Source organism: Tamandua tetradactyla, chromosome 1 (genome assembly GCF_023851605.1).
Source record: "Tamandua tetradactyla isolate mTamTet1 chromosome 1, mTamTet1.pri, whole genome shotgun sequence".
NCBI lineage: Eukaryota > Metazoa > Chordata > Mammalia > Pilosa > Myrmecophagidae > Tamandua > Tamandua tetradactyla.
This window is the reverse complement of record NC_135327.1, coordinates 3469749-3489228: the sequence shown is the minus strand read 5'-3', so window position 1 is coordinate 3489228 and position 19480 is coordinate 3469749. Positions and strand designations below refer to the sequence as shown.

At 39.6% G+C, this 19480-nt stretch overlaps 1 protein-coding gene across 13 annotated transcripts in view; it reads right to left on the bottom strand.

The window, feature by feature from the left end:
* STAU1 (staufen double-stranded RNA binding protein 1) overlaps positions 1-15436 on the bottom strand; it is a 68376-nt gene extending 52940 nt beyond the window's left edge. For 8 of the 13 annotated variants that reach the window (XM_077167219.1, XM_077167182.1, XM_077167210.1 and 5 more), the window contains exons 1-2: positions 15197-15313; positions 3258-3324 (exon numbers count right to left, since the gene is read on the bottom strand). The gene's annotated coding sequence lies outside the window, so the exon portion shown is untranslated. Of the gene's footprint in view, positions 1-3257; positions 3325-4034; positions 5442-15196 lie in introns of those variants that run through there. The other 5 variants (XM_077167238.1, XM_077167281.1, XM_077167290.1 and 2 more) reach the window with 3 other exon arrangements.
* Between the last annotated feature and the right edge of the window lie 4044 nt (positions 15437-19480).

Sequence of the window (19480 nt, the reverse complement as noted above, 5' to 3'; positions counted from 1 at the left end):
AACAGTACAATTATAAAACTGTTTTCATGAATTGTAACAAATGTACCCATTAATGCAAGGTATTGATAATGGGGAAAGGGGTATATGCAAACTCTATTTTATGCATGACTTTTCCGTAAACCTACAGCTTCTTTAATTGAAAAATAAATGTTATGTTTAAAAAAATCTTTTAATTAAAAAGAACCTCTGTATGAAATAACTACTCACCAATGACAGAAAATATCATTTTTCGTATCCAATTTCTAAACTGGATTGCTATGACCTATAATTAAGTACCTATACTATCATGTAATCAACTCATCAGTCTCCTTTACAATAAGTGATATTTCCAAACAAGATGTGTTAAAACAAACAAAAGAAAAGAGACCACCCCAATTCTAGATAAGCTTCCTTTTAAGGTAGCCAAAAACATTTCACTAAATATTTTCCCTTGAAAGTCCTTCATTAAATCTGATGTAATAGGAACACACAGATACAAAAGAGTACTTCAGTTGCTTTCCATTATAAAACATTAGCAACTGCAACAGTATATTTGGGATATATTCATTCAATAATCAACAAAAATTTTTAAGCATCTACTACATGTAAACCCATAAATGGCAGAGTGCACAATCTCAAAAGCCAGGAAGAATCTATTTGTTAAAACTGTTCCTCAAAGACACAAGAAGAGACCAGTTACCAACCAATTTAAGTCTATTAATCTGCTCTCTCTAGTTTTTGAGAGGCTTCACTCCCAGAGAAACTTAGTCAACAACAAAAACAGTTAAGGAATAAACCATTTTTCTACTGTATAAAGTCCTTTACAAAAGTCTTAAAATACACCTAAAAAGGGGGTGCACAGGCTGTTCGGTGGTTAGAATGCTCTCCTTCCATGCAGGAGACCAGGGTTTGATTCCCAGACCATGCACCCCACTCCCCCCCCAAAAAAAAAAACAAAAAAAGCACCTAAAAAAACTCGCATCATTCCCTTACATCCAACAGTTAGAACTTCTAAGATCCTTTTCTAACACATCTTTCTAGCTGCAATGTGGCTGTAAGTTTTTCTGCAAGTAAATTCACCCCTACCACTCTACCCGCACAATTCCAGCCTGGAAACAGCAATTCCTTGATGATTCCAAACATGGACAGACACAAGTATAGAGCATGTCAATCACTATCATCCTACATAATCTTTCCAAAAAGACTGCATTAAGGTCAATGTCAAGGAAACAAAATTCAGTAGCAGACTCATGTATCAAATCACACAATAAAAAGGTTCTTTAAAAGAAATCTGACCAAACTACTTTTAAAGTTACTTTAAAAGAAATATGAGGGGGTACAACGGTAGTTCAGTGGTAAAATTCTCGCCCGCCATGCAGGAGACCAGAGTTCAATTCTCGGCCCATGCACTTCCCAAAAACAAACCAGCAAGCAAAACATACAAAGGATAAAACAAACAAACAACAAAAATTCAACAAATGATGCTGCAACAACGGTATACTCACATGGAAAAAAAAAGAAATGTGACCCCCGCCGTACAGTATACAAAAAACAAAAAGAAAGAAATATGACCAAACTATGATCATAACCAAGTACACAGTGGTACTTGGTGTTCAAGAGAAAAACACAGGAGAAGTAGCTTTTAAGAGGCACGATCATTGGCAAGACAATAAAATCAGCCAAAATAATTTCTTGGAACAACCTATACTGCTCATGACATTTGCATCCACCACAATGCCATGTGTTCAAAGGAGGATTTTCTTTCCAAACAAACGTTACCACTGGGTGGTCCTTTTAAAAATTTTCTAAATGAAAATTCATTATTAACTATTCATCATAGAAAAACTGTCATACCTTATGCTGTACTAAAGTGAAGAAAATTTACCTCTGTAGCTTAAACTGTAAACCTTATTCTCTTTTATAGCTTTAAAACCTTATCAGGCTTCCCTGACCTCCACTTTCCCTAAGAGAGATCCTTAAAAACACTTCCATATTAACTTTGAAAATATGGAAGTTTTAAAAAAAATCTAAACATAATAAAAACAGAAAAATGTTTTAAACTAACCAAAATGAAGACCTATTCATGATTTGCTGGAGATTTTTAAGAGATTTTGCTGATGACATCTTCTTTACTACAATGGGCTTGGTCCGAATAATGGCTAATTGGCTCTCCCTTTCAGAAAAGGGCAACTGTACCCTGCAACCATGCACCATCTACCTCAAAACACAACTGCATTTACCGTCATGCAGAAATCGGTGCCAAGACCCAGTTTCTAAGAAAATGCTCTTGCTACTAGGTAGCAACCAACGATGTTAAATCAGATCAAACTTCCATGTTGTGGCTTTCAGTTCTACTCCCAACTCAGTAATTATATGCTCAACTGTTGGCAATCTACTTCCATGTGCCTCAGTTTCCCCAGGGCACTTTATAATAAGAAATCTGACAAAGCCTCAGTTGTGGCAATCTGAGAGCTAAAACACCAAAGGAATCCTGAGTCACGGTAGCACTGTTATTCAGTTCTTTGGGGGATAAAAAAAGGCATTATACAAAACCAGCCAGGTTAGTATAAATTAGTTTACTGAGCTTGTACAGCTTTTCCAAAATCCTTATGCTTCAAATTCTTCATTTCCAAAGAAAGTGGAGTTAACTTGTCCGCTAATTACCGCTTCAGAAATACAGTGTGGTAATACGCTTTCGGTGCTTTTAAAAGAAAGTGCTAAAAAACATAAGTTGTTAACGCATGTAGTGCATTTTGCAATGCCCTGATAAAGGACTGTAAAATCCTGAACACTCATGTAAAACTCTTTTTTTTTTTTTTTGGTCTGGATAATCACAAGCTGCCAGTGGTAAACAAAGCTGATTTATAACTTATCTCACAATGAAAAACAATGTTTAATTAGTTCCCCAAGTCTGAAAACCAAGTTTAACTTAAACAATCCAAGAAATCAGAGGCTTAAAGGAAAGCAAACTACAAGTTTCTATGACTAAGATGTTTATTGAAAAAGCTATACTAAATTACTTCTGTGGTTAGCTTTCATGTCCTTAAATTTAAAGTATATAAAGTGCTGGCTAAAGGATTTTACATATTTGCCAACAATTTTTTCATTTACTTTCTAATTAAAACTCATGAGTAAAATATTCAAACTGCATAAAATTTCTTCTGTTTCTCTCTCACTACATTCAGAAGTAAAAGTCACTTCCACACAAGTCACTAAAGAATTCAAAAGCACTATCAATTACAAACAAGTCTGAAATTATACATTCAAATTACTCATACCTTTAAAAGGGTGCTCTAGGAACAAAGATGTTTTGGTTCAGTCCTGAAAGGTTATGTGGTTAAATTCCTGGAAAATAAGAAACAATAATAATTTGCTAGAGTAAGTTGTTTTCTGAAAATGAAGAAATATGTTGCTAAAGTGTGGGGAAATCCAACAGTTACAAGCAGGAAGGTTTCTGACTGCATGATGCCACAGACTGAAGCAGCACACTGTAGAGTCAACAAAAGACATAATTGCCTGGGAATTGGATAAAAAATATTTTACAGAGACATGTACATAAAAGACCGAAAAAAATTCCCTCTTTTAAGCTCAAATATTTCCAGATGGGAGAGCTGTGAATACCTACAAATTATTATTATTATTTTTAACATGGGCAGGCACCAGGAATTGAACCCAGGTGTCCGGTATGGCAGATGAGAACTTTGCCACTGAGCCACAATTGCCCACACCTTAGAAATTAATTTTTTTTAAATTGTGAGGTTTTATCCCCCCTTTAACTACTGACTAAATATTTTATTCATAGATCCTTTACCAAATGCTTGATGATGCAAATGCAATTACATGGGAAAATTTACCAAAAGCAACTTTGTAATAAATGTTTTTATATTACATTGTAAGATACAAAAAAGCGTATTACCTCTAGTGAATCCAAACCATAATCATTTTTTAGAACTGGATTCAGGTGACATACAAGTTTAATTCTCAAACTCTCAGGCCTGATTTATCTAGAAGTTTTTCCCTTTTTAAATGATAACAGTACAAACAGAATTCCTTACCTTGAAATACTTTTTGCATGTTTTACAAAATAAAGTGTTCATTTTTTCACTGTTACTGTGGCTTAATAGATTGAAATGTAGCTGTTCACTGTCCAAATGGTTTCAGAAATAAAATCATGAAATCTGTCTTCCAGTATTTTCACAGCTGAGGTTCTTTTTGTAAAAATACTACATCAACAACTTTCCAACCTAGAACCAGAGGGACCAAAATCTCACCATCCAAAAGGCTGGCATGAATGGGAATGGGAAACACCACCAAGCAGCCAAAACAGATGTTCAAAGACCGCCTACCACAGGAGTCAGTGCCTTTTACCAGTGGGGTCTCCCTCAACCCAAGCCCATTTATGCCAAACAATTACACTAAGTTTGGGGTATGTAGTTTCCAGCCCAAAGCTGAAGTAAAAAATTACAACAGGAAAAAGGAACTGCTTGAAAGAGACATAACGACAACAGTAAGAAACAACAACCAACAATTTAGCAGGAAAGAAAAAGAGAAAAAGCTTGAGAACTAAAGAAGTCTGCAATCATTTAGAACAGTGGCTCTCAAACATCTTTGCACAGCACATGAGACAGCTAAGATTCATATACACATTCCCGATCCCATGATCAACTCCAAGCTTTGAAATCTCCTAACCAATTTCAAATGATAACCCAAAGCCAACGCTATTACATGTATCTATCACTTAACTCCAAGCAGCGGCAGCAATAAAAAAGACTGTGGATTAGGCCAAAATCTATTTCTTCCCCATTCAAGAAAGTATGCAGGCGTACTGTACTAGGATACAAGAGAGTGAATTAAATTCACTGTTTCACTCACTCAAAAAATAATTACTGAACACCTACTACATGCAGGCACTATTCTAGGCACTAGAGAAAGAGGCATGCACAAGTAAGATGCAGTCCCTGCTCTGGTGGAATTCACTTTTGTATAAGAACAAATCATTTCAACCCAACACAAATTTAAAAAAAAAAATTCATAGCAGTGGCATTTTAATTAGTAGTAACAAGTCATTTATGATACACATCACCTCCTAACTAAAGAGGATGCATGAGAAGGAAAGCGACTGCCAACCGCTGAATCAGGGTAAGAGCGAACCCACTCACTGCACAGGCGGTCTGAAACAATGGTGAAAACTCCTGGGATCCGAGTTTAGGCCCCAATTCTGTCCCTCAGCTGACTAATTCTAAGCAAGTTACATCTGTAGGCTTCAGCCTTTCAATATATAAAATGGGGTATCACCACCTATTTTATGATTACTAAAACAGTAATCATATGATTATTGGAGGGATTAACTGGTAATGTATGTGAAATACTTGTAAACTATGACGTGCCATGCCAAAGTTGGCTGTTAAACACCAGTTTATTAAGATACACATAACTCACATAACATATTTAAAACATACTATTTAAGACAGAAAAAATGTAGCAAATTTAGAAAGTGCCTCATAAAATAATCATTATTTTAGTTTATTATCTTTTATATTTGGTGCCTAAATAAATTTTCAGCTACCAGATAAATTACTATCTAGAAAAATGTTCCAGACTAAAAAGATTTACTCTATTACAAACTAAAAGGAAGCTTTAACTATATCTAACTGTAATCTAGGTAAAGGGTTGTGGAGCCTCACTGAGCAGATCACTTAAACTGTTCAACAAAGAACATGAACCTCCAAGCATAATCAGACTTATTAAACTATCCTCTTTCAGAAGGCGGAAAGGACTTTCTAGCCTACTGTACAAAATCAAAGCACCAGCAGACAATTGTCAATTTGTATCAGGGTGGAATCCGCAAGGGCAGAAAATTCATTCTTCAGTTAATTTTAATCTACAGAAAGCACAGACTTCACAAAACCAAAGATGAGTGAGAATCAGACAAGGACTAGTCAGATCATAAGGCTCACCCCTGAAGAGCACCAAAGAAACCAATTAAGAAGCATAATTCTGCTCACTTCATCCCCAGAAAAGACACATTTCTAATGCTCTTTCATGATTAATGGGACATTCTAATGTCATTAAAGACTACATGGGTGCCTGATTTGAGGTTAAACACAGAACGAAACCTCATACACCATTTCACTAAAACCTCAAATCTAACGGCAGATTTAATTTCATTGATCTAGCCTTTACAACTAGTTATAAGAGATGGAGACTCAAACAGTCTTCTTATTCAGGTGATTACTGAATCAAAGAAACTAAAAAAGAAATTGTTCAGGAGACAGTTTAATAACAAACAGAAAGTTACACCAGATACTCTCAACACCATTAGCCCAGAATTGGGTGACAGAAATGGTTGGGAAGCAAAGAGAACAACCACCACCTAACCCAATAAAATTAATTGGCAGCTTAGTTAACTAATTTCCAGTAAAGTAGAACATTATAATTTGGAAGAGACTAATTTTCTTAGCAACAACCATAACTATAAGCTAAATCATTGTTAACAATCTTCATGAAGGATTATAACAATAATTTAGGAGATACCTTTCTTCGACACAAAGGTTAATAAAACATCCCCCCTCCCCGTTTATCTCCAAGTCCTCCCCCTACCCCCACCACCTCAAATTTTTGAATCAACTTAAAATTTTTAGTTTAATCTAACTGCAAGCAATCTATTACAACAAACAAAAATAGACTGCAAATCTTCAAACTATTTCAGGTAATGACAAATCTAAGTAAAAGGCTAAGTATTACTTAGCCACACTTTGTTTCAAATTGGTCTGAGCAGTCTACAACAAAATTTATCCTAGCTGCCCAAGGGATAAGGGGAGGCCTAGTGACAAGGAGAATCAATCATCCTAAGCAAAAAGCACCTACACATAATTAGAGATGAAACGTGGTTCAGTGGAATGTGGACCAAAGCAGAGGCTTTGGAAACAGACAAGCCTATGTTCCACTGCTAACACTTAGTGACTCAGGACCTGCACCAGTTCCTTGGCCTCTCAGATGGACCATGGTATTCCTCAGCTATTAAAAACCTTATTTTGCAAAGATGTTTGGAAATATTTGAAATGTAACACAAATGGTCTTAGTTCAATGCTTGGCACAAAGGAAGAGTTCAACGAATGACAGTTTTTATATTATTAGACAAATTCAATCTGACCTTTACAACTCCTCTTCTACATCAAATAACTCTTACTCTGTAATTCTAACCTGGCACATGTTAAGAGCTCAATAAATAGTAGCAAATATTATCAGGCAGCAAATTCCCTAATCATATTCTCAGTCAGATAAAATTTACGAATATAAATTTGTAGCCCCAAGCCAACCAAAGAAAAAATTTTAATGGGAATAGAGAAAAGGCTGACTAAAATCAACTCACTCATTGGACAAACAGTACTATAGCTGCATCAAAAGTGAGATACCCTGATAGGCTTTTATTCTCAGATGTCACTTCCGTTTAGGGGGGAAAATCTTACAATACTTAAATAGATTTCTTGGCCTTTGCAGTCTTGCAGACATGATAAAAAATTTCCAGGGTAATGATAACTTCTGTATTATATAATAAAATGGCATGTTTTGTTTCCATTATTGTTTATAAACCTACAAATTAATCATACTTCTAAAATTATATTCTAGATTAAACAGAAGCAGATGAGTTACATACTTAATAGTGAAAAGACTAATTTTTAATTGAAAGCAAATAATTTCTTGGATAGATTGTTCTACTTCTGCTTTTAGCAAATATGCTTTATGGGAGTCCCTTGATTATACTCCCTTAATATATAAAAGAATGTGTAATCTTAGCAAATATAACTAATAATCTGCAGAGATTTTGTTTCTACTTCTACTTATCCGGTGACATAAATCACTTTTACATCAACCTTATTCATTAGCATTGGAGTGGAAATATTTAAGATATAAATTAAGCTATTTGCACTAATTTCCCCCACTTTATCCTTTTTTTAATTAATAATTTTTTTTGCAGTATTTTTCATTCACTGCATTAAATTGTCCACAAGACAGACATCCCTACCCTCCATCTTGTAGTATTTAATAAAATGACTATAGCTACATACTTATAAGCCTATTAGCTCCTTATTAGGTAGGAACAAAGCTTTGTAATATCTGAATTACAGATAGGCACATTTTGGTACAAAAGTTCATTAAACAAATTGCCTTAATAGCAAACAGTTCTGGAGTCAAAGCAAAATTGAAAAAAAAAAAAATCAACAAAGACTGACTTTTGATCTGGGAATACCTTAAATGGCTATCTCAACTTAAAAAACTATAATAGATATGCATGCAGAAGTATTTAGTGTGTGATGTTATAATTTACTTTGAAATGTACAAAAAGTTAAAATGGACTGATGGATTAAAAGAGGGATAGACAGAACAGATATGTGATAAACTACAGTAAAAACTGAGTAAGAGAAAATGGTGGTAGATAAACAAGTGTACACTGTAAAATTCTCAAAGATCTGCTATAGGTTTAAAATTGCTCATAATAAAATGTTGGGGGAAAATAACTATGGCAACAAGCAGGTCTGCTCATAGTTCATTCTGATCTTGCAATGTGGAGGGTGGGGACAGCATAAATGCTATATCCTTCATATTCACTGATGAAGTTTTATTCAAGGAAAAGCTTATGGAGTAAACTACAACAGCATTACAACCAAAAAGATCTCCTGTCACCAAAAGTTAATTTAAAACAAACTGCTTTAAGTATACTGTGAATCAAAATCTGCCATAAAGGGCGGGCCACGATGGCTTAGCAGGCAGAGTTCTCACCTGTTATGCCAGAGACCTGGGTTCAATTTCCAGTGACTGCCCACGCAAAAAAAAAAAAAAAAAAACTGCCATAAAATATTTTCACAGGCTCCAAAATCCTTCTGAGATAAATCTGTTTGACACCTGAGACTCAGAGTTAGCACTCTGAGGCTACAGAAGTCAGCATCACACCACACCGCAACTGTCTAAAAAGTTGAAAAAGTGACCATGAATGAAGATATGAGATATTAGAGATATGAATGAAGCTGATGTAGACAGGACTAAAGTAAATCAGAATACAGAGTAAAGGATGATATGGTTTATATTTTAAAACTCCAACTTTCATGTGCAACCAAAGGAAGAGATGTTTATTTGGTGCAAAATGTATACTTTCAGTACCATACTATCTAATTTAACTTGTATAGTCAGTTTATTCAAACACCATAATTACAAGAAACCTTGAACAGGGACTGATATCTTGTTGGTTTGCATAGGTTAGTGCAATGCCCTGATACATCGCAGAGTAATCTGGGTAGAGAATTAAAAAGTATTTACAAAGTCCCTTTAAGGAATTGGGGGATAAGGAAGAAATATTAAACTTTCCGAGCTGGGGAATTCCTGATGTTCTCACAAGCACTGGGGAGAACCCCTTGATCACAATACTCGCCCCTATGAAACTTACTCCTGCAAAGGAGAAGCTAAGCCTACTTATAATTATGCCTAAGAATCACTCCAGAGAACCTCTTTGTTGCTCAGATGTGGCCTCTCTATCAAAGCCAATTCAGCAGGTGAATTCACTGTCCCCACCCCTCACCCTACGAAGGACATGACTCTCAGGGGTGTAAATCCCCCTGGCAAAGTGGGACATGACTCCCAGAAATGAGCAGGGACCCAGCATCATGGGATTGAGAAAGGCTTCTTGACCAAAAGAGAGAAGAGAAAAATGAGACAAAAGTTTCAGTGGCTGAGAGATTTCAAATAGAGTTGAGAGGTTATTGTGGAGGTTATTTGTATGCATTATATAGACATCCCTGTTAGTTTTTAATGTATTAGAATAGCTAAAAGGAAATACCTGAAATTGTTGAACACTATGCCAATAGTCTTGATTCTTGATGATGACTGTGTAACTATACAGCTTTTACAGTGTGATTGTGAAAACCTTGTGGCTGACACTCCCTTTAACCAGGGTATGGAGAGATGAGTAAAAATATAAGGACAGAAAATAAATAGATAATGGGGGGGGATAAGGGGCAAAGAGTTGACTGCAATACTAGTGGTCAAAAGAGTGCAAGGTAAGGAGTATGGGATTTTTCTTTCTTCTTTTTATTCCTTTTTCTGCAGTAATGCAAATGTTCAAAAATGATCATGGTACAAAAAATTAACTCAAAATGGATCAAAGACCTAAACATTAGAGCTAAGACCATAAATCTTTTACAAGAAAATGTAAGGGAATATCTTACAAAACTTGTAACAGGAGGCGGTTTCCTAGATCTTACACCCAAAGCATGAGCACTGAAGAAAGAAATAGATAAATGGGAACTTCTCAAAATGAAACAGTTTTTCAAAGAACTTTGTCAAGAAAGTAAAAAGGCAACCAACACGATGGGAGACAATGTTTGGAAACAACATATCAGATAAGGGTCTAGTATCCAGAATATATAAACAGATTGTTCAATTCAAGAACAAAAAGACAAACAACCCAATTTAAAAATGGGCAAAAGACATGAACAGACACTTCTCAGAAGAGGAAATACAAATAGCTGAAAGGCATATGAAAAGATGCTCGACTTCCCTTGCTGTTAAGGAAATGCAAATCAAAAGCACAGTGAAATACTAGTGGTCAATGAGAGGGATGGGTAAGGGGTATGGTGTATATGAGTTTTTTTCTTTTTACTCTTTATTTCTTTTTCTGGAGTGACACAAATGTTCTAAAAAATTATCATGGTGATGAATACACTACTACATGATGATATTGTGAGCAATTGATCGTACACCATGTATGGAATGTTTGTTAAGAATGTTTATGTTCTATGTTATTTATCAATAAAAATATTTTTTAAAAAAACCATAATGAGATATCATCTCACACCCACCAGAATGGCCATTATCAATAAAACAGAAAACAACAGTGCTGGAGAGGTTGTGGAGAAAGAGGCACACTTATCCACTGTTGGTGGGAATATAAAATGGTACAACCGCTGTGGAAGGCAGTTTGGTGGTTCCTCAAGAAGCTAAGTATAGAATTGCCATATGACCCGGCAATACCATTGCTAGGTATCTATTCAGAGGACACGAGGGCAATGACATAAACTGTCATTTGCACACCAATGTTTACAGCAGCATTATTTACAACTGCCAAGGGACGGAAACAGCCCAAATGTCCATCAACAGACGAGTGGCTAAACAAGCTGAGGTATATACATATGATGGGACTATTAGCAGCTATAAGACAAAATAAAGTCATGAAGCATATACCAGTGTGGATGGACCTTAAAGATGTTATGCTGAGTGATATTAGCTAGAAACAAAAGGACAAATACTGTATGGTCTCATTGATATGAACTAACATTGATGAGTGAACTTGGAGAATTTATTCTCACGCATTATATAAATATCCCTTTTAGTTTTTGGTGTATTAAAGTGGCTAGAGGGAAGCACCTGAAACTATAAAGCTGTGTTCCAGCAGCCATGTTTCTTGAAGATGACTGTATAATGATATAGCTTTCGCAATGGGACTCTGTGATTGTGAAAACCTTGTATCTGATGCTCCTTTTATCTACAGTATTGCCAGATGAGTAAAAAATATGGATAAGAAATAAACAAATAATAGGGGAAACAAAGTAAGATAAATTAAGTATACTGAAAGAAAAAATGATCATGTTGATGAATACACAACTATGTGATGATATTTGAGCCACCGATTGCATACTTTGGGTGGACTGTTATAGTGCATGAAGATATCTCAAAAAAAAGATTAAAAGAAAAAAAAGCAACCCCAAAACTTCTCTTCTGAGGAGGAAGAATTTACATTTCCCAAAATCAAACAATTTCTATGTCTCTAAGAATGTATCAAGTAAGACGACCCAAATGAGAAGCTCAATAAAAACAAGGTCTCTAGAATTGACTTATGACATCCCAGAAAGACACCAATTTTCATGAAAGTTTAATCTACATGCTGGTGAATCCAGTAAAAGGGCATCGGAGAATACAAGCTTAGAGCTCACTCTGAGCCTCCTGCATTAAATACCTGCATTGTCTTCTTGGGGAAAACTCTGGATGAAAAAGCACTGTATAGCCCCATATTTGATTATTATATCCAGAACAGTGTTAATGGTTTGGACTTCAGAATTGAGGAAGAAAGTTCCACAACTCATGTCCATTTTTATATTTTAAATAATCTGTATATAATGGACATTCCAGCTGAATCTTAAAAGAGCAATTTGTTTTGAGAAAACTATTTATGTTAACAATTCTGAATAATTAAAATTTTACTTTAAGCCCACTAAGAAGTACTAAGCATTTCTCAAAATAAAATATAATTTGTGCCTTTTTCTAGATATGAAATTGCTTTATTTTTCTTAGATTTAAAAGGCATATCCCTCCCTATCTCCCAGGGTGTAATGACTAAAACATAACATATAACATTTCCAATGTACTTGATCAAGCGTAAAAGTAAACCTATAAAATCAAAATAACAATGTTTCAGGTCTAAGACTGGAAACTGTTCATGATCAGAACTTAGAAAATTAAGTAACAATGACAAACATTTAAATATTTCTGTTAACTTCCATTCAACTCTAGGAAAGATCTCTTTTTTAGACAAGAAAGAAAATATGAACACCTATGTTGTGATTTCATACTAATCACCAAATTTAACATTTCATTCAGACTGAACTTGCTGTTTGTAAACACAGCAGATGAGGAAGGCCTTGCCAAAACAATTCTTAAACAGTGGCTTTTGAAATTAAATACTTAGGCTTAATTCATACCTTCAAGTGATATCGGCATACTTACACAACTGCTATAAAAACAAAAAAAACTTTGAAAGTTTTCATTATGAATTATTAACTGTGTTTAACTTTGATGAAAAATTATTCTCCATTGAAAAATTATTCTCCATTAAAAGTGGCTTAACAGGTACATCTTCACCGGAACAGGGTTCAGGAAATCTGTATTTCTGATTGCTTTCCAGTTACAGCCATCAGCAGCGAAAGAACTGTTGTTTTTGCACACACAAAAAAAACAAGGAAGTATTTTTGGATTTTACTTTGAGGGGAGAAAGCACTGGATCAATAACTAATCTTGAAGCTAATTTTTTTTCCATTGTACTCGTATGTAAACAGAGACGGGCACCCCAACAAACAAAATTTAGAACTATGATCCTGCTGAAAGTAGATTTTGTGACAAATTAACACACTGAGGCATTCTGATAAAAGTCAAAATCGCTAAAGTTATGATATGATGTTTGAGTTCTGTTTCAAAATAATCCAGTTTGTGGGAAACAGGAAACAAGATTGACTTTAGCTATGAGTTAATAATTGTCAAAGATGAGTGACCAATACATGGCGGTTCTCTAACCAACTTTTGTAGGTTTCCATAATAAACAGTTGTTCTATGACAACTTGAAGTTATCTACAGCAGCATTAAGCATCACTTCTCTAGCACTTCAATTCACAATATGGCAGAAGACATGCTTTGTATTGTCTGTATAGGTGTTTTTTAAGTGTTTCTAAAGAGCCATAACAAGATTTAAAGTAAAAATGATGGTAAGACTTTATGTCAGAAAATTCTAGGAAAATGCCGAGAACAGAGAGGATACTTTGCATTGTTGTATTATTGTGGGATGGTTATAAAAACATTTTAAGTTTACTAAAGAAATTCGCTGCCTAAAAGAACCCATTCAGTATAACAAACACATGCTATTTCTAATTCCTGTAAATTTGAACTTTCAGGAGTTTCAATTCCTTAATGAAGGGTGCAATATACAACTAAGTACAGAATTAAAAGAAAATCAGCATGATGAATAAAACTGTTCTAAAAATCCCACCTGTTGCCAGGATGATTGAAACTGCTCCCTCTATAATCCAACTGTATTTTTAGTTTTTAACTCAACAAGTAGCAACGTAACTTACATTTGGTAAGCACACTGATTTCTGAAAGGCCAAAATCCACGGAAAACCTAGTTTAACTCTTTCCACCGCCTTCTAATCAAAGTCACAAGGAGAAGGGAAGAGTGATCTTAAAAACGTCCCTAGAGTCAAAGAGGAGTGGCAGAACAGACTGAAACACGCATTTCTGCGGGATCGGGAGAAAACTTCCACACAAGCAAAACTGTAACACACGGAAGGAGCAAGAGCTGAAAATGAAAGTCTGCCAACGGGGACGCAGGGAATAAAAGCAAAGCTGCAGTGCAAAAAAAGTTAGGAAGTATAGATGGAGAGCAAGAAAGGACTTATTTTTTCCATCTTCGTACAATCCCCTTCCAGAGCCCGACACACATCAGGTGCTCCAAAAACGTTTGCCGAACTCAAGGGAAGCTTCTGCCAGCAAGTTTCCCAGAAAATGGAATAACAAGAAGTCCAACAACGGAAGAAGAAAAGGACCGGTTGCTCGCAGTGAGGGAGCTGGTGGGAACCCTGCCGTCGGTCAAGCGGAGGAGACGGACATACAACATCTACCTTTTACAGACGGCTGCTCCAAGGTGTCCCATTCCAGCGTTCGCCCCTTTCAGACATTAACAACCCAAAACAATGTCCTGGAGCTGCTGGTGGGCACGCTCAACATCCCTGCCTCTAAGGAAACGCAAACTGGAAGGCGGGTCAACTTCTGTCCGCTCTACCCATTCAATTACACCTTAATACCACGCTAATAAAAGATGCAGGCGGCTTACCGGGACCCGCGGAGGGTCTGAAGCTCTGATGAGGGCTTCACACGCCCCGGCTCACTGAACCTTAGCAGCGGGACCTTGTGAGCCCCTTTTCCAAAGAAGCCCAAAGAGTTTCAGCGACTCGCCCAAGAAGGCAGGGCGAGGATCTATGCCCACGGTGAACACCTGAGCAGTGCTCGCAGTCACCACGTTCCAGAGCCGGGTTGGGGGCACCGGGCTGTTCCGGGGCTCCGGGGCTCCGGAGTTCCGAGCCGCGCCCCTACCCGCTCCCCCGGCCCCTGGCCCGGGAATAACTTCGGCGGCTCCGAGCGCGGAAAGGCGGTCGTGGCACCTGTTTGTGGCCCCAGCAGGGGGTGGAGGGGGTGGGGGAGGGCAGCAGCAAGGCCGCCGGGCGCCCTGACCGGGGGTCTCGGCAGGACCCGCCTCCCTGGGGAAGGCCCCGCCGGCGGACAGAGGCCCGGGGACGGCGACCCCGCGCGCGGCTCGCCGAGGCCTAGGCCCCACCCGCCGCCCGCCGCCCCGCGCCCACGGCCCCGCGCGGGCCGGCCAGGCCGGGCCCAGCCGCCTCACCTGGCTGCTGCCCCGAGTTCGTCCCCCGGCCGACAGGCCTGGGTGGCGGCGGCGACGTCGAGAAGGGGCAGGAGGAAGGAAGTGGGGAGAGGAAGAGGGGACGGCGGGAGGGAAAAGGCGGAGTGGCCGTGGAGGGGGCGGGCGCCGCCCGGCCGGGACGTGAGGGGAAGGGGGAAACCAGAGAGACGCGGCGGCCGCGGGCGCAAACGCTGAGGAGCCGCTGGGCGCCCGCAGCCTGGCAGGAAGTGACGGGGGAGGGGCCGGCGCCCGCCCTCGGCCCCCGCCCGCCTCCATGCCCGGCCCCACCCCCACCCGTGGCCGGAACCACAAGTCCCGGCGGGCGCTCCGGCGGCGCCTGAGCTCGCGGGGCGCGCCGGGAACCTGGCGGACTGGGGCCGAGTCGGCGTGGCACGCCGCGGCCCGCCCTGGGCCCCTGGGCCTGCTGGGAGTTGGGGTCCCGGACTGCAGGCCCGCGCGAGGTGTACCTGGGAAAGTGGGCGGTCCTTCCGCCCTTCCGGTTCTCCCTCCCTTCCGGCCTCCTTTCCGGCCTCCCTCCCACCCTCCTTCCCCCCCTTCTTCCTTTCGTAAGTGTGTCTGAGCAGGCGTCACTGTGAGAGCGGAAAGCATGGTGACCAAACAGAAAGACCCCTGCCCTCATGGAACTTGCATTCTAGTGGGGATAAAACACGCAATAAGTAAATAAACTCCGTAGTCTATACAAAGGGTTCAGATCGATAAATGCCTTGCCCAAAAGGAGGGGAGACAGGCAGAAACCGCAGCCGCGCAAGCAAACAAGACGCCCTGAGAGGGCCGCAAGTGCTGTGAAGAAAACGGAGAGGACGAGGTGACCGACGGGGACGGGCGGGCGGGCCCTTCCGGGGAGACGTCGGAGCGAGACCTGAGCCCGCCGAACGTGTGAGGGCGGAACATTCCAGAAACAAGAAGTGTAATTTTTAGACTTTTGTGATTTTTATGACTTTTCATAGGCTTTTATGAACTTTGTATGTCCCCATTCCTTTTTACAGACACAATTTATCTTCTGGGTAGAACAACACAGAATTTAGTGTAACATACTTAATGATCACAGTTTCTTACTTCCATCTTCCTCCCAAAGAAAACCTTAGTTACTTGGTAAGAGTCAGAAGGTCTTGAGGCCCTTGGAAGAGAATGTGATGGATGGCGTCTAGGCCAGAGAAAAGCTAATCTAAGGAACCCTCTCCTGAACCCCGGCCAGCCCTACAGCTAACCTATATCTTGGCCGTACATTCCGAAAGTTTGGAATACTTAGCGAAATGAAGGATGTTAAATCTCCAGGTGGTTGTTGTTTTCTATTTCTTTTTTTGTTTGTTGTTTGGATTAGTTGCAATTATTCTAACAATCACGTGGTTATCTAGGTTTGCATTGTTGCTTTAATAATGAAACAGATCAGGTTGCAGAGAGCCTGCTGAGTGGCAGCTACACCCTATAGATGGACATGTTCTTTGCATTACAGCACGGTGCCCACCCTGCCCATGTCGCTCATTTATGTTACTTCCCTGTTGGCATTTGAGTTTGCAATGTCTTGCCTACTGTGTAAGTGCATGAGCTGAATCTGGTCCACAGAGCTGAAGACTCTGAAAGCAGTCATCGGTCAAATAATCTCCAAATGCAATGATGCATGTAGGAATGAACTGTACATGATGTTATGAGGGCATTTCATGGGGGATCTGACCTCGTTTCATGGTTTAGGGAAAATAACCCTGAAGCACCGTAGCTTTAGTAAAAACTTGAAGAATAAGTAAGTAGTCATTCAACATATGGGGTGCAGGAAGTGTTCCCAAGGACAGGGGAAAGCATACAGTAAGTCCAGGGGTGGGTCAGCATATGGCACATACTGTAGTTATTATTGGTGTGAAAGAAATCACTCTCAAACTTGATTGCTTAATAAGAGTATCAATCATTTTATTAGCTAGCCAAGATTCTGTGGACCAGAAATCAGAAGGGCTTAGCTGAACAGTCCTAACTGAGAATTTCTGTGGTTGCAGTCAGGTGGTGCCTGGAGCTGGAACAGTGGGGGATGGAGCACCTGGGGGGCTGGCTGGGCATCTCTGTTTTCATGTAGACTCAGGGCCTGTCCCGGTAGTCTCTCTGCCTTGGCGAGTTTGGACTTCACAGCATGGCAGCTTCAGGGCGGTCAGATTGCTTATGTGGCAACAAAAGGCTTTAAGAGTAAGTTTCCCAGTGAGCAAGGCAGAGCTGCGTTGTCTTTTGTGAACCAGCCTTGGGCGTCACACAGAGCCACTTCAATGTACGTTAGTGGCTGCAAGCAAGACACAATCCTGTCCAGACCCCAGGGTAAGAAAATTAGATTCCACCTCCCAATGGACTATGGCTGAGATCGTGGGCAACTTGTAGGAATGAGACACTGTTGAAGTGAGTTTTGGAAAATACAATCTCCTCAGCCATTTTTAAGGCCAGTTTGGTGGCCACTCGGAAAGCAGATTGGAGTGTGATTCAAGGTGAGACTGGAGATCTGGCAAAGGCCAGGCTGCGCCTTGCTTATAGGCCTTGTTAAGGAGTTCTGTCTTTGTGTTAAATGCAATGGGAAGATATTGGAGGGTTTTAGAGAGGAAGTAAATGTTCAGATTTGAGTTCTTTAAAGATCCCTCCAGCTAGTCTGTGGAGCACACTGGAAGAAGTTTCAACTGGGGGCTCAGGTAGGTGGTTGCTGCAGTTGTCCAAGTGACTGAGGAGAAGAGCCCGGCTTCAGGGGTTGGTGGGCATGGGAGAGAAATGGATGTAGGCAACAGTTATTCAGAAAAATGTACTGGATGGGGGGTGGATCAGATTGCAGTGGGAAGGGAAATGGAAGAATCAAGAATGACTTTTAGTTTTCTAGAAGATAAGCTTTTTTTTTTTTGGCATTTTGATATGCCCTGGAGACGTTCAAGGGGCAGTGGCAGTGGCAGATCTGGAGCTCAGAGGAAGAGTCTGCTGGAGACACAAAGGTGTGAGTCAGTAGCACATGGGAGGTAATTGAAGCCTTCCCTGCACATGTTAATAGGTGTTAACACCTAATGAATTCTCTCCACTCAACTTTCATACCGTGTAGCAGAACTCTTTGTACCCTTGTATTTATTCAGTTAATTATTCACTGAGTATCTCTGCTTATCTAAGACCAGGCAGTCAGCCTCCGTGAGGGCGGGTTACCCAGGTGTCCTGGTTGTCACAGTGTCCCTGGTCTCTCACCCAGAGCCTGACACAGGCAGAACAGTGTACTCCCATCACTGTGACGGAAGCTCAGATCACTTTGGTATGTCTTGTAACGGGAGCCAGGGCTGAGAACTACTAACAAGTCTAGGTGAGTAATTCTCAAGATCATTTCAGGTAGACTGCACCACTAAATCTATCTCAGAATCTCCTGATAATGGGAGGTCAAATAGAAGATCCCATTTACAGAGCATTGGATAAAAGAAAAATTCCTCGAAATAAACTTTACAAAAAATATGCACAAGCTATGTGAAGAAAATGTTAAAATCTACATAAAGATACAGAAAAGGACTTGACTACATAGAAATATAAGCAACGTTCTTGGCTGGGAAGAATCTGCATTCCTAAGATGATCAGTGGATCAAGACATTTAATGAGATCTCAATAAAAATGCAAGTAGGACTTTGTTTTGAAACTAGATGAATTACATAATAGTAAGGGTCTGGTGTCATCTAGGCCAAGTGATGGTACCCAGTTGTCTGGTCAGGCAAGCAACGGCCTGTCCATGGCTACAAGGATGTTTCATGGCTGGTTGATGAACCCAAAGGCTGATGTATTAAATCATCAGTCTGTTGATTGCATCAGTGGCTGATTACAACCAAGATCAACTCAGGCATGTCTCCCACCAATGAGGTAGTCCAACCAGTTGAAGACTTCTTCACGGCTTCTTCAGCCAGCGAGCCTCTCCTGTGGAATCTGTCCAAACCCTTCATTGTTGCCACCAGCTTCACAGCCTGCCCTATGGATTTTGGATTCGTCCATTCTCACAGTTGCATGAGATGCCTTTATAAATCTCATATTTACAGATATCTCCTGTTGGTTCTGTTTCTCTAGAGAACCCTGATTAACACAAGCTGTGTCTGAATTCTTTTGAAAAACTAACAAGAAAGAATAGCCAGGAACTTTCTCTGAGATATCTAGCCAAATATTAAACATGTTATAAACACTTATTCATTGAAATAGTTAGGTACTAATGCTTGAATAGACAGGCAAATCAGGGAAGAGAAAAGAAATCCCAAATAGGCCCAAACATAT